This window comes from Numenius arquata, chromosome 5 (genome assembly GCF_964106895.1).
Source record: "Numenius arquata chromosome 5, bNumArq3.hap1.1, whole genome shotgun sequence".
Classification (NCBI taxonomy): domain Eukaryota; kingdom Metazoa; phylum Chordata; class Aves; order Charadriiformes; family Scolopacidae; genus Numenius; species Numenius arquata.
This window is the reverse complement of record NC_133580.1, coordinates 28,156,205-28,167,650: the sequence shown is the minus strand read 5'-3', so window position 1 is coordinate 28,167,650 and position 11,446 is coordinate 28,156,205.

The window sequence follows — 11,446 nt, the reverse complement described above, 5'->3', positions numbered from 1 at the left end:
TTTCCAGGTGCCCACCTCCTCTGGAACACACCAAGGACCTGATGATAACACATTGTGGTTCCCCTTTAGCTTTCTTGCATGCCTGTTTTCCTTCCCATGATTAAATATATATGACTGTTCAACATGTTTCTGACTGCTTAAATCATTATACCAAACTAGATGGCCAGGATGCCTGGCCAGGATGCCTGGAGCATCTCTCTTACGAGGAGAGGCTGAGGGACTTGGGTCTTTTTAGTCTAGAGAAGAGAAGGCTGAGGGGGGATCTGATCAATGCTTATCAATACTTAAAGGGAGGGTGTCAAGAGGATGGGGCCAGTCTTTTTTCAGTGGTGCCCAGGGACAGGACAAGAGGAAATGGGCACAAACTTGAATATAAGAAGTTCCACCTAAACATGAGGAGGAACTTCTTCGCTTTGAGGGTGGCAGAGCCCTGGAAGAGGCTGCCCAGGGAGGTGGTGGAGTCTCTTTCTCTGGAGACATTCAAAACCCACCTGGACATGTTCCTGTGCAACCTGCTCTGGGTGGACCTGCTTTGGTAGGGGGGTTGGACTAGATGATCTCCAGAGGTCCCTTCCAACCCCATGTCATTCTGTGATCCTGTGATACGCACCTGGGTCTGAAGGTTTGGAAGCATCCCAGATCCATCAGGTTAAACACAGTCTCAGTGGCTTGACCTTATCCATGTGCCTGAAGCATGAACTAGCCCTTGTTCACAGCCAATTTGATGCTTACTTATCTAGGCTCAGCTTCAGGAGCTGCCACTTTGCAGGATGGGCCAGTAGCACCACGGCTGAGAGCGGTGCATGTGAAAGGGTCCAGGAGACATGGTGTGTCTGTCTGAACCTCTGTGCTAAAGGGAGAGGGTTGTTCTGCAGTCACATGCATAGTATCCATCAGCCATGTCATCCTCTTGGTGCAAGGGACCCAAACCTGACTCAGCCCCCAGCTCCCTTGGGGTTTCACTGTTTACTCACAGAGCGAGTTGGGACAGAAGAATTCACTCTCAGACGAAAGAGAGGTCCTATCTATAAACACTTCACAGGGCAAACGGGAGAGCAGGAAGTAGCTGAAAGACGTGGCCACAGCAACTCTCGCAGGAGTCTCTGGGCTACAGTCTAAAACATCAAGAGCCCCTTGGGGTACTGTAAGCACATCCAGCACCAGTTACTAAGCTAGATTGCATGACAGCATCTTAATCACAGAGGCCACAGAGACAGGATTACATATCTAATGTCATGCCCTTAAGAGTTAAGTAGTGTTGGACCACAGCATTATGCGTAGATGAGTGTCAGATGCAGTCTTGAATTTCTTGCCAGGATATCAGTAACTGCTTTCTGTGATTTTATACTTTTCACTCATTTGGCTAAAGTCCATGTTTGCAGCCTCAAATCAAGCGTCTCCTAGTGGACAGAGGAAGGCTTTTCTTTGCCCCGCTGGGAGACTTCACTGCGCTGAAGACGACCCCTCGAGCAGGTATCTTCTCAAAGGGAAGCACCCCACAGCTCCCTTCAATGGAAACAGAGGCAGGACAAGGACCGGGGGGGTTTCTCCTTGTGGCCCTGTTCTCTCTGAAGCAGCCTGGCATTCGTAATCCTCTGGGGCAGTCAGGGTGGACGTTCTGCCCACAATGCTCCATGGGCTCTGCTTGCATATATGTGTAAGCTAAATTTTGCAGTGGAATTAATCAGAGGCCATGAAGAATAACAAAGACTAAATTATGAGAGTCGGCATTGCCATTATAGAAACTACATTAGCATTACCAGTTTAGCTGTCCCATTTTCCCTCTGCAAACTTACTTCAACCGGATTTTTAATTTTTTTTTTTAAGAAAGGGAAAGCTTGCCAGTAAAATAAATCAGTAAAACATAATTGTTTGGATATCATCACCACAGAATGACATTCAGAATTATCACTCCTATAACGTGCCACCCCTGAGGTGATCTGGACAACACATAGGCCTTTCCTAATATGACCACATGTAGGCTTCAGCGGCATTGTATTCAACAAGGGTTTCTTCTTGTGACAACCTCTGCGGAAGAAATATCACAGGAACCAGAAATGAGGTCTCTTTTCTTCTCAAGCTGCTTCTTCTTTTCTTCCCCAGCCAGAAGAGAAAAGTAAGGGAACCGCTCTATGATTTCTAATGCAGCGTGTTTCTAACGTGAGGCTGTGTTGGTGTCTGCTCATGCCCTCAGCCTCCAGACAGGGTCAGCACGGTCTTTATCTGTAAAATCTGTAGCCTGGGCTGCAGATTCTCTTCCTTAGCCCACGAAAAGCTTTCACAGAGCTCCTTTGGAGACATTTCTCCCATTTAAATTCATCCATTTCCCTGAACATCAGGCACACCCTGATCCCAAACAGCTGATCAATTTCTGTGGCAGGAGATCAAGTATTTTCTGGTTGGGATTTATTTTTTCCCAGGCACAGTGCCACCTGCCCGGTCACCCTCCTCACCCAGCCGTACAAGACCTGGCCTCTCAGTTTGAGGCCATAAAAAGGGAAGCTGTTGCCAGTTCTTTCGGACCTTTCAGGACCAACCTGGTCCTGATTCAGCGTGGCCGGTGGGCACACGCTCCGCTCCTGCTCCAGGACAAGATGAGCATGTGCTAATTTTACCTCGGAAGCCGATGGGATGTAAGTATATGCATCCGTGCCCCGTTGGATTGACAAGCGCGTCACAGCTTCTGCTCACTTCCAGCGCGAGGAGGACAATGCTACGCTGACCGGTGCAGGCCCATGCTATTGCCATGTAAACAGTGCTCGCTTGGGTCCCCGAGCTGTGTTATTTATCTCCCCAGACATTGCCAGTTCTACCGGAGGGGATTTGAGTGGTCTCAAATGGCAGTGCCTGGCCACTGCAAGAATTAAGCGCTCCATTGTCACGGAGAGAATTGTTAGAGCTGCGCTCCAGTTTCAGAAGCCTTTTTGTTAAGAAGGCAGAAAAATGCAACGTTCCCTGCGCCCTAACAATTAAAAGGAAACACCCTATAAGATGCTGAGAGCCTACAACTGTCACTAAGTCAGCAATGAGGCTGCCTCTCCGGGTAATTAATATCTCCTTTTTTTTAATTTTTTTTTTTTTTTTCGGGGGAAAAGAAAAAAGGCCACCCCTGTCAGTGGGAGCCATTTTCCCTGCTCTGTATCGGGGGCTGAAGTTTTAAACAGCATCTCAGGTGCATGGACCAGAACTTTAAAAAAAATGACCTGCGCTATGAAACGTCCCTCCCCGCGTCCTTTGCTCGGACTCTCTGAGCCATAGCTGTTGACATGCGAGAATGGCTGTCACCCTGCTCGTGTCACGCCAACATTATTTGTCAGGGATGTTGCCGGTCACCCCCTGATTACAAGCTAAAGTCTCTGACCTCCTGGCTCAGCCAGCAGTTACAAGTACGTCAAGTAGGACAAAGGTGTTCCTTAACATCCAAATAAACCATGAGAATAAAGCCAGGCTGCATGTTGGTGTTAACAAAACACATGGAGTATTTTTATCTCGGGAAAGCTATTTCCTATTTGTAATACTACTTGAAACAGCTTCCAAGTCTTCATTTGATGTTATACTCATATTCATATATTTTATGTGTCTTGTTTTCATTTTCCAAACATGTTTATTAAAAAATCTTCTCAGGGTAATGGCCCTTGTGGTAGGAATTTCTGTTTTGGGGGAAGAATACCAGAGTCAGAGATTTTTGCCAGCAGGATGTGAAAGCTGAAGAAAATAACAATGACTGGGGCTAGAGATTTGTCACAGAGAGTTAGAACGCAAAAATTTACAGTCTGGCCATGAGACAGTCCAGGCTAAAGCCATGAATTTATAGGAAGCATTGCCAAAAGCTGGATATTATTATTTTAATCAAACTCTGTTTTACTTTGCACTAAAAAAATGTGAATTGCCAGAGACTTTGGCTCCACAGATAGAGGAGAAAGGGCAGAAGAGCCACTTCTGTCTCCACTGCTCTTCCTATCCCGGCTGAGGAGCGGGAAGCACGCATGACCTTCCCTGGAGAAATCATGGGAATTCAACCGCCCCGAACCTCTTGGGGAGAGTTTCTGCTTGCTTGGGAACTCCCCTCGCGCTCAGAGCTGCCAGCTCAGGCTCCGCTGACTTCAAAGGAGCGCCAAACGGGCTGGGGACCCACGCTCACACCAACTTGCCTGGCAAGAAATCTCTTCATTCCTTAGCTCGGCATCCACCAAAGTGGGTGCAAAAATTTATGTCTTGGGAGGTTGAAAACAACTGCATAGGTACAGGGCTTGTAGATTCCTGCTTCTCTCCATATAATGCAGCCTTGAAAGTGCCCGGCAAGGATTTTTATAAAGTAAAGGCTTTATGCTCCTTTACGCTTGTATTGTCCCGGTGACCTTAATTGTTGGTGTGGGTTTTTTTTTTTAATTGAATGAGAGAAAAGAGTTCTCTTCACTTTTATCCTAACAGTATGAGGTCTGGATCTGCTGGAAAATTACTTGTGAGACCTCTGGATCTCTTATTTGCACAGAAGTAGCCACTTATATTTATTGCTTTACATATGGCCACAATCCAGCAAATCACTCAAGCATGTGAATAACTTTAAGCATGGAAGTAGTCCCCCGTGAGCCAGTGGAACTACCACCACACTAAATATACACATCAAGTGATGAGCCCGGCTCCGCCCTCGTGTTTTCCCGAGCGCTGCCATTTCTCCACATACACACCCAAGCAGGCGAGGGGCTTGTTCCTTCAGGTTCCTTCCCAACTGCATAAAAATCTCGGTCGCGGATTTAAACTGTTGGGGCTGCATTGATTGCTGCCCGCGCTCATCGATCCTCGCCCGTGCCTACCCACCGAGGCTGCGCAGCACCCCGCTCCCTTCCCGATAAATATTCTTCCATTTTTCCCTTCAATCCGGGAAAAAAGAAAATAAAACAAAACAAAACAAAAAAAAAAAAAAATACATAACGAGTTTGCAAGCAGGGAGCCTTGCCGAGTTTTATAGGACCTTGCTGCCACCTCCTCTTATCACACACATACCTCCTCGGAGGGAGGGAGCAGCAGGGGCATCTGCGAGCCGCCCCACCTTAGCTGGCCCCGGGGAGGGGGGAGGAGGGAGGAAGGAAGGCGAGGAGCTCCTGCCTCCCTGGAGGGCTAAAAGCCGTGTCTGTCCCGCAAGTTTTTCCCCCTCCCCGCAGTTTGGAGGGACCGGGGCGGCCCCAGCGCCCCCGATGGCCGCAGGCACCCGATGGCCCAGCTCACCTCCCGCGGGAGGCTGCGTTCCCCCCCCCGCCCCAGGATGCCCGCATCCCACCCTGGGGGCATGCGGGACCGGGGTTAGGACCGCAAGACGGCCGGCGGGATTTCGGGGGGAGGGAAAAGAGTCGGGGGGAGGAGAGGAGGGGATGGGAAATGCTCCGCAGCAGCGGTAAGACGTGAAGCCGAGAGCGCTAAGTGCATACCAAGATTTATAGGTGGACTTTACAGGACGTTTTACTACAACCTGGGAGATGATTCATTTTTATACGGAGCAGGTTACACACCGCGGGGCCGCTCCAGCCGGTTAATGTTCAACGCGGGGCGGGCTCGGCGGTGGGCAGAAGCTCCCGGCCCCGCAAGCGCCCAGCGGCCCCGCAGCGCCCGGGGAGCCGCGGGCTGCGGCTTGGCAGCGAGGAGGTGGGGGGAAACCCTTAAAAAAAAAGGTCAGACGGAAAGAGTGGAAGGCAATCAAGCCCCCCCCCCCCCTCCGCGTTCCCCCTCAACTCCGCTGAGGCATGGGTTTCACCGGTGCGGTCTGTGCGTGGCCAGTTCCTGCGGGGCCGTGCGGGGCCGCAGCCGCCGGAGCATCCCTCTCATCTGCGGGCAGTGGCTGCAGAGCACAGCCCGCACAGCACACTGGGCGTGTGTATGTGCGTATAATATGTATGTTTGTGCAATATATATGTGTGTGTGTGTATATGTATGTGCGTGCATATATATATATATATATATGCGGGCGTAAATCTGAGACTTTTCCCCGCTGCACCCCGGCTCGCTGGGGAGACCCGCTGGGCCGGACGCGGGTCTCTCTCACACTCACACTTGCACACACACACACACACACACGCACATTCAAGAGGCACAGGGCTCACTCGGCTCCTTTCCCAGCCCCGCGCCCAGCCGCCTGGGCAGAGGGCTGAGGCCGAAGGTCTCCCGGCTCTTCCTCACTGCCGGAGCGAGGCACCCGCGGGCTCCTGCTCCCGGGTGGGCTGCTGGGGGGGCTTTGTGGCTTTTCTTTTTTCTTTTCTTTTCTTTTCTTTTCCTTTTTTTCTTTTTCTTTTTTCTACCGGTTTCGGGCTGGCTGTCCGTCGCGTTCACCCTCCTCTCCCGACGGCGGTTCCCCCGCGGGGCCGGGGCCGGGACCGGCTCCGCCCGCAGCTCCCGGGGACTTCGCCCTGCAGAGCCGGGGCCGCGCCGGGCTTTACCTGCCCCTCCTGGGCTCAGGCCCCGGCTCTTCCCGAGGCGGGAGGTGACCCGTCCCCACCTCGGTCACGCTGCCGTCCTCCCACGGGGCCGAAGAAGCCCTTGAGGTCGCCGCTCGCACGCCGCCGTCGCCGGGCTGCGCCGCGGGCGGTGGCGGGCACGGGCCGGCGGCGGCCGTGCGGGGTCGCGGGGCGGAGGGTCGGGCCGGTGGCCCCCCCACGGGCAGGCACAAGCACAAGCCCGCCCTCCGAGAAGGCAGGGCCGGCGCCCTTCCCGCTTTGGCGACGGCAGCCTTTGCGCTCCCTCGCTGGGCTCTGCGGTGGCGGCAGCGATCCGCGTAGCGCCCCCCCCCCCGCCGCGCCCCCGTCCCAGCCCACCGCCATCAGGGCGGGCCGGGGTGGAGGTGGCAGCCGCAGGGCAGAAAGTGAGCAAACGAGCCCCTCCGGCCCCCCCAAAACCGCGGATCGACGGAGGGAAATCCGTCCGCCACCGGCAGAGGTTCGGCTTGCCGGGCGGGCAGCGCGGAGCTTCCTGCGCCCCTGCGCAGAGGCGCGGAGCATCGGCTCGGCTGTGCCGGCTCCGGCCCCGCGGCTCTGCCCGGCACAAGCTGGGGCCCAGCTGGCGAAACGCGCCTTAAACGCCTTTTTTTTTTAATTAAAAAGAAAAAAAAAAAAGACTTCGCCGCTAAAAATTTGCAAGTGAGGGTTTCTTTTATTTCCTCCCTTTTCTGAGAAGAAGGTAGAGGCGACTGGAGAAATTAATTCCAGAAAGGGCTCGCATTTAGGAAACTTCAGATTTAAGCAATCAATTAGTCCGGCGTGGGATGGAGCTCCCAAGGTGTAAATCCTTCCTAGTTGCTGGATTATTGGCCGTTACGGTCCATCGGGTGCATAACGTTCAGCCCCACACGCCCGTAACACGGGCACCAAAGGGGGCGTTTAGCAAGGTAAATCATGCCCCCCCCAAAAAAAACCGCCTAGGTGTTAGTGCCAGTGCGCCGTGAGCCGCTCCCCTGCCCTCTCCCCTTGGCTCCACCTGGGGTGTCCCACTGCCCCCCAGCCCTCCCCACCACCACCACCTCCCGTCCCCTCCGCACCCGCGCAGCGCAACCCGCCCGGGGGCTGTAAACCTGCCCCGCGCACCGCCGCCGCCTCCGCGCCCGCAAAACGGCTTTGGGGAGAAAAAAAAAAAATAAAATAGAACTTCCCCGGGCTCCGACGCTAACGATTTTTTCCAAGGGAATTATTTCCCTCCAAAAATGCTAATGAATCTCGTAAGGGGAAAGAAAGAAAGAAAGAAAGAAAAAAAAATAAGTTATTTTATTTTATAGGTATAAACAAATGTACAGGTATTTAAAGATGGATATCTAGCTGGTTTAGAAAGGCACACAATCGCCGGGCGCAGACGTACAGACAAACAACGCGGAGGGGACAGAGGGAAGTGCGCGGAAAATAAAATATCGATATTTACGTTTAATTTTGACCTTTGCGGGCGCGCCGAGCCGGCTGCCGGGGATCCGCGCACGCCGCCGGGCTTCAAAGTGCGGGAAGACACCCTCCGGGAACAAAAGAGCGGAGCCGAGCCCAGCGGGGACACGGCCCCGGGACACGGCCGGCGGGGTGGGCGTCCCGGGCCGCCCAGGGACTCCGCGCCCCCCCAAGCCTGGAAGGGGCCCGCTCCCGGCGCCCCTGCGCGGCCGCGGCCTCGTAGGGGAGGAAGGGGTGGCGGGGGGGGTGGGAGGGGGGCAGCGGGATCTGCGCGGGGTCTGCGTGGGTCGGAGCCGGCGGGGCTGTGGATTGGGATGTGGATTGGGATGTGGATTGGGAAGCAGACGGCGCTGCCCGCTCGCACGCCCGGGGCGGGGGGCCGCGCAGCGGGAGGCTCGGAGCGGCCTTCCCCAGGGCCGGGGTGTGTGTGTGGGGGGGGTGCGTGCGTGTGTGTGTGTGTGTGTGTGTGAAGGGGGTGCCAGCCCCTTGTTTAACCCCTCTCCTCCCCCGCTTCTCCAAATAGATATTTTGCAAATTCCCCATTTCGTTGTGACTTCCCCCCCCCCGCCACCTTCTCCTCTCCACGGCCTCCATTGTTCCAGGTTCACGCCGCCACCGCCGATAAGGGGGAGGAAAGCTCCCGAGGTGGGGGAAGAAAAAAGACCCCAACCCCCCCAAAAAACCAACCCAAAAAACCCAAACCAACCGCACCCCAGAAAAAGAAAAAAAAAAAAAACCACGGCCCAAGATTTTGATTTACGACCTAATCAAAACATTATATCTTTGGTCAAGTGGCGCAGAAAAATGATGACCCTCAAGGCTTCAGCTAGGGGGAGAAAGAGAAATTCCGATTACACTCGGGGTGATTTATGTCCTCTCTGAGCGGTCACGTTGATTTTTCATCGTTTGAGCCATTACACAGTAGAGTGGAAAACTCTGATCCAGTATTTTTTTGGTCCGGAAGCGGTATATATTATTCTTCTAAAGGTATATATGTATACTATACATAATATATATATATATTTTCAACCTCCACGCGCACGCATATTCTAAATATATACTCGGACGTTTATATATATATATAAAAAAAAAAAAAAGAGACGACTATAAATAACCAATGCCACCGAGAAGAAACGAGAGCTGAGAAGAGCGCGTAAAATACCGTGCCGACACCCGGAGCCATCCCCTCGCTGAGTTCCGAGCCCGTCCCGCCGAGAGGGTTCAGGCAGAAAAGCACCCCCGTTTCTCCGGCACCCCTGACCCCCGAAGGGGGGGGGTTGTCCCGGGATGCCAGCCCCTCGCCGACGTCGCCCCCAGACCTTCCGCCCGCAGCCCACCGAGGAGGAGGAGGAGGAAGAGAAGAAGGAGGAGGAAGGGGACGTTTTTGGAGGCCCCTGGCACTCACCCGGGTGAGGTGTTGAGACGGTGCGGAAAACCCGAGGGGAGCGGCGTTGGGTCGGGGCGGCGGCGAGGCCAGGCGCGCCGGGGAGGGGTGGGGGATTGATTGGGGGGGTTGGGGGGCGGCCGCCCGCCTTTCCCTGCGCCCCGAGCACGGAGGTTTTCACTGGCTCCACCGACCCCCTGGCAACAACACGGAGAGGAAAAGAAAACAGAAAAGCGGGTTAAAAAAAAAAAAAAAAAACAAGACAAAAAAAAGGCAAAACCTAAAAAAAAAAACCAAACCAACCCCACAAAACAAACAGAAGGAAGGAAAAAAGGAAGAAAATAAAAATTAGATTATAAAAAAGTACAATAAAAATGGGGGGGGGGGAACGTGGCTGGGGGTCTGCCCACTCCGCAAATGGGAACAGGAGGGGGACGCGTTTTCCCCATGGGAAAGCGCAGGGCGCCGACCTCTTCCCTCTCCCCCTCTTTTCTGCTCCTCTCCCCGTCTAACCCCGAGGGGGGGAACCCAGGATCCCCATCCGCGAGAGCCCTCGCCCACCCCCGGGCTCCTCCGGCGGCTCCTCCCGACCATACAAAAGCGCGCAAGGAGCGCGCAACGGCCGCGCAAGGGGCAAGCTCACCCCCACCTCGGTGAGTTTTCCTCTCTGCCCCTCTCGCCATTTTACGCGCCTGCGGATTTTCTTCGTATATCGATATTCCCGCCGGGTCCTGCAGCCTCTCCCCCTCCCCCGCCCCCGCCAGCCCCTCCTTTGCCCGCCCGGGGTGTGAGGCGATGGGAGGGCCGAGCAGCAATTCATCTTGATTTGTTTCAATTGTCCGGCGACGGCAAAGTTATAATCCTGTATAATTTCACGAACAAGCAGGTTGAGAACGAATGGGTCGATATTATTTAAAACAAAACAGGGGAGAGCGCGACCTTTCCCTTCAACGAGGTGTTGCAGCACCAAGTCGCAGGAAACCCGGGGCTAACCTCTCAACCCCCGCGCTCCGCAGGGTTGCGGTTATTTGGGCCGCTCTTTGTTTTCTCTTCACGTCTGAAACAGGGGGGGGAAAGAAGGATTTGGAACCAGAAATGTAATATTACATGAAGGATCCCCCCGCTGAAGGGAGAAGGTGAGCGCAGGGCGCGACAAAGGGGACAGATTATTTTAAAGAGGAGCAGTTTGTTTGCAAACTGGCTTTTTTTTTTTTTTCTTTTTTTCTTTTCTTCCCCCCCCCCCCCCCCACCCCCTTCCTTCACAGCGGGAGAAATTTACGCTCGAGATACAGCAACTTTGTGGCTGGTAATTCTCGAGGCCAACGACGTCAAATAATCCATTTTCTCGGGGCTGCGCTGGGGAATAAAGGGAATCCCGCCGCCCCGAAGGCGGCGTGTCCCAGCCCCGCGTTTCTCTAGCACGCAACTTCACCGCCAGGGAATTTTTTTTTAAGTGAAAAATGCCGCTATTTATTTGTATTGCAATAAAAAAATACTGCCCTGTATTTCCAGAGAACGAGATCCAGCGTCACCGATCAGTCAATCACTTGCAGACCGGTTACCGCTGCGCAGCTTGGCTTCAGTAAATAAAAATCCAGACAAAACTGTATGCTGTATATTTTACTCCCATGAAATAAAACACATTTTTTTTTTTCATGTTTGCTGAAAAGTAAAACAATAATATTGTACGAAATGTTATACACAGGGCATGTTTTACATTGCAATATCAGAAACATCATTGCATCCACCAGAGGTACTATTCTAAAACTGATATTCACACAATGGGGTTTTTTTTTTAATAATTATATGTTAGAAACATACAGTGTCGCATTTAGTATATACATTCCCTTGCTCGCAAGCGAAAAAATCCTAATCGCTTCTGTGTAACATGCTTTATTTTAAAGCCTAACCTTTTAAAAACACTGTTGTGATATTACTAACAACTGCTTTTATAAAATTAATTTGACATTTCGATATATATACATCCTTTCAGTCATTTTTATGTTAACAATGCTAAACTTAAAAAATAACAAGCTTATAGTAACATTAAAATGTCATATCATATCCAGTCAAACATTTGTCCATATATATATATATATGTCCTTGTAACCAGCTGAAATAGTGAAGATAGATTCAGATTGTTTTCAAA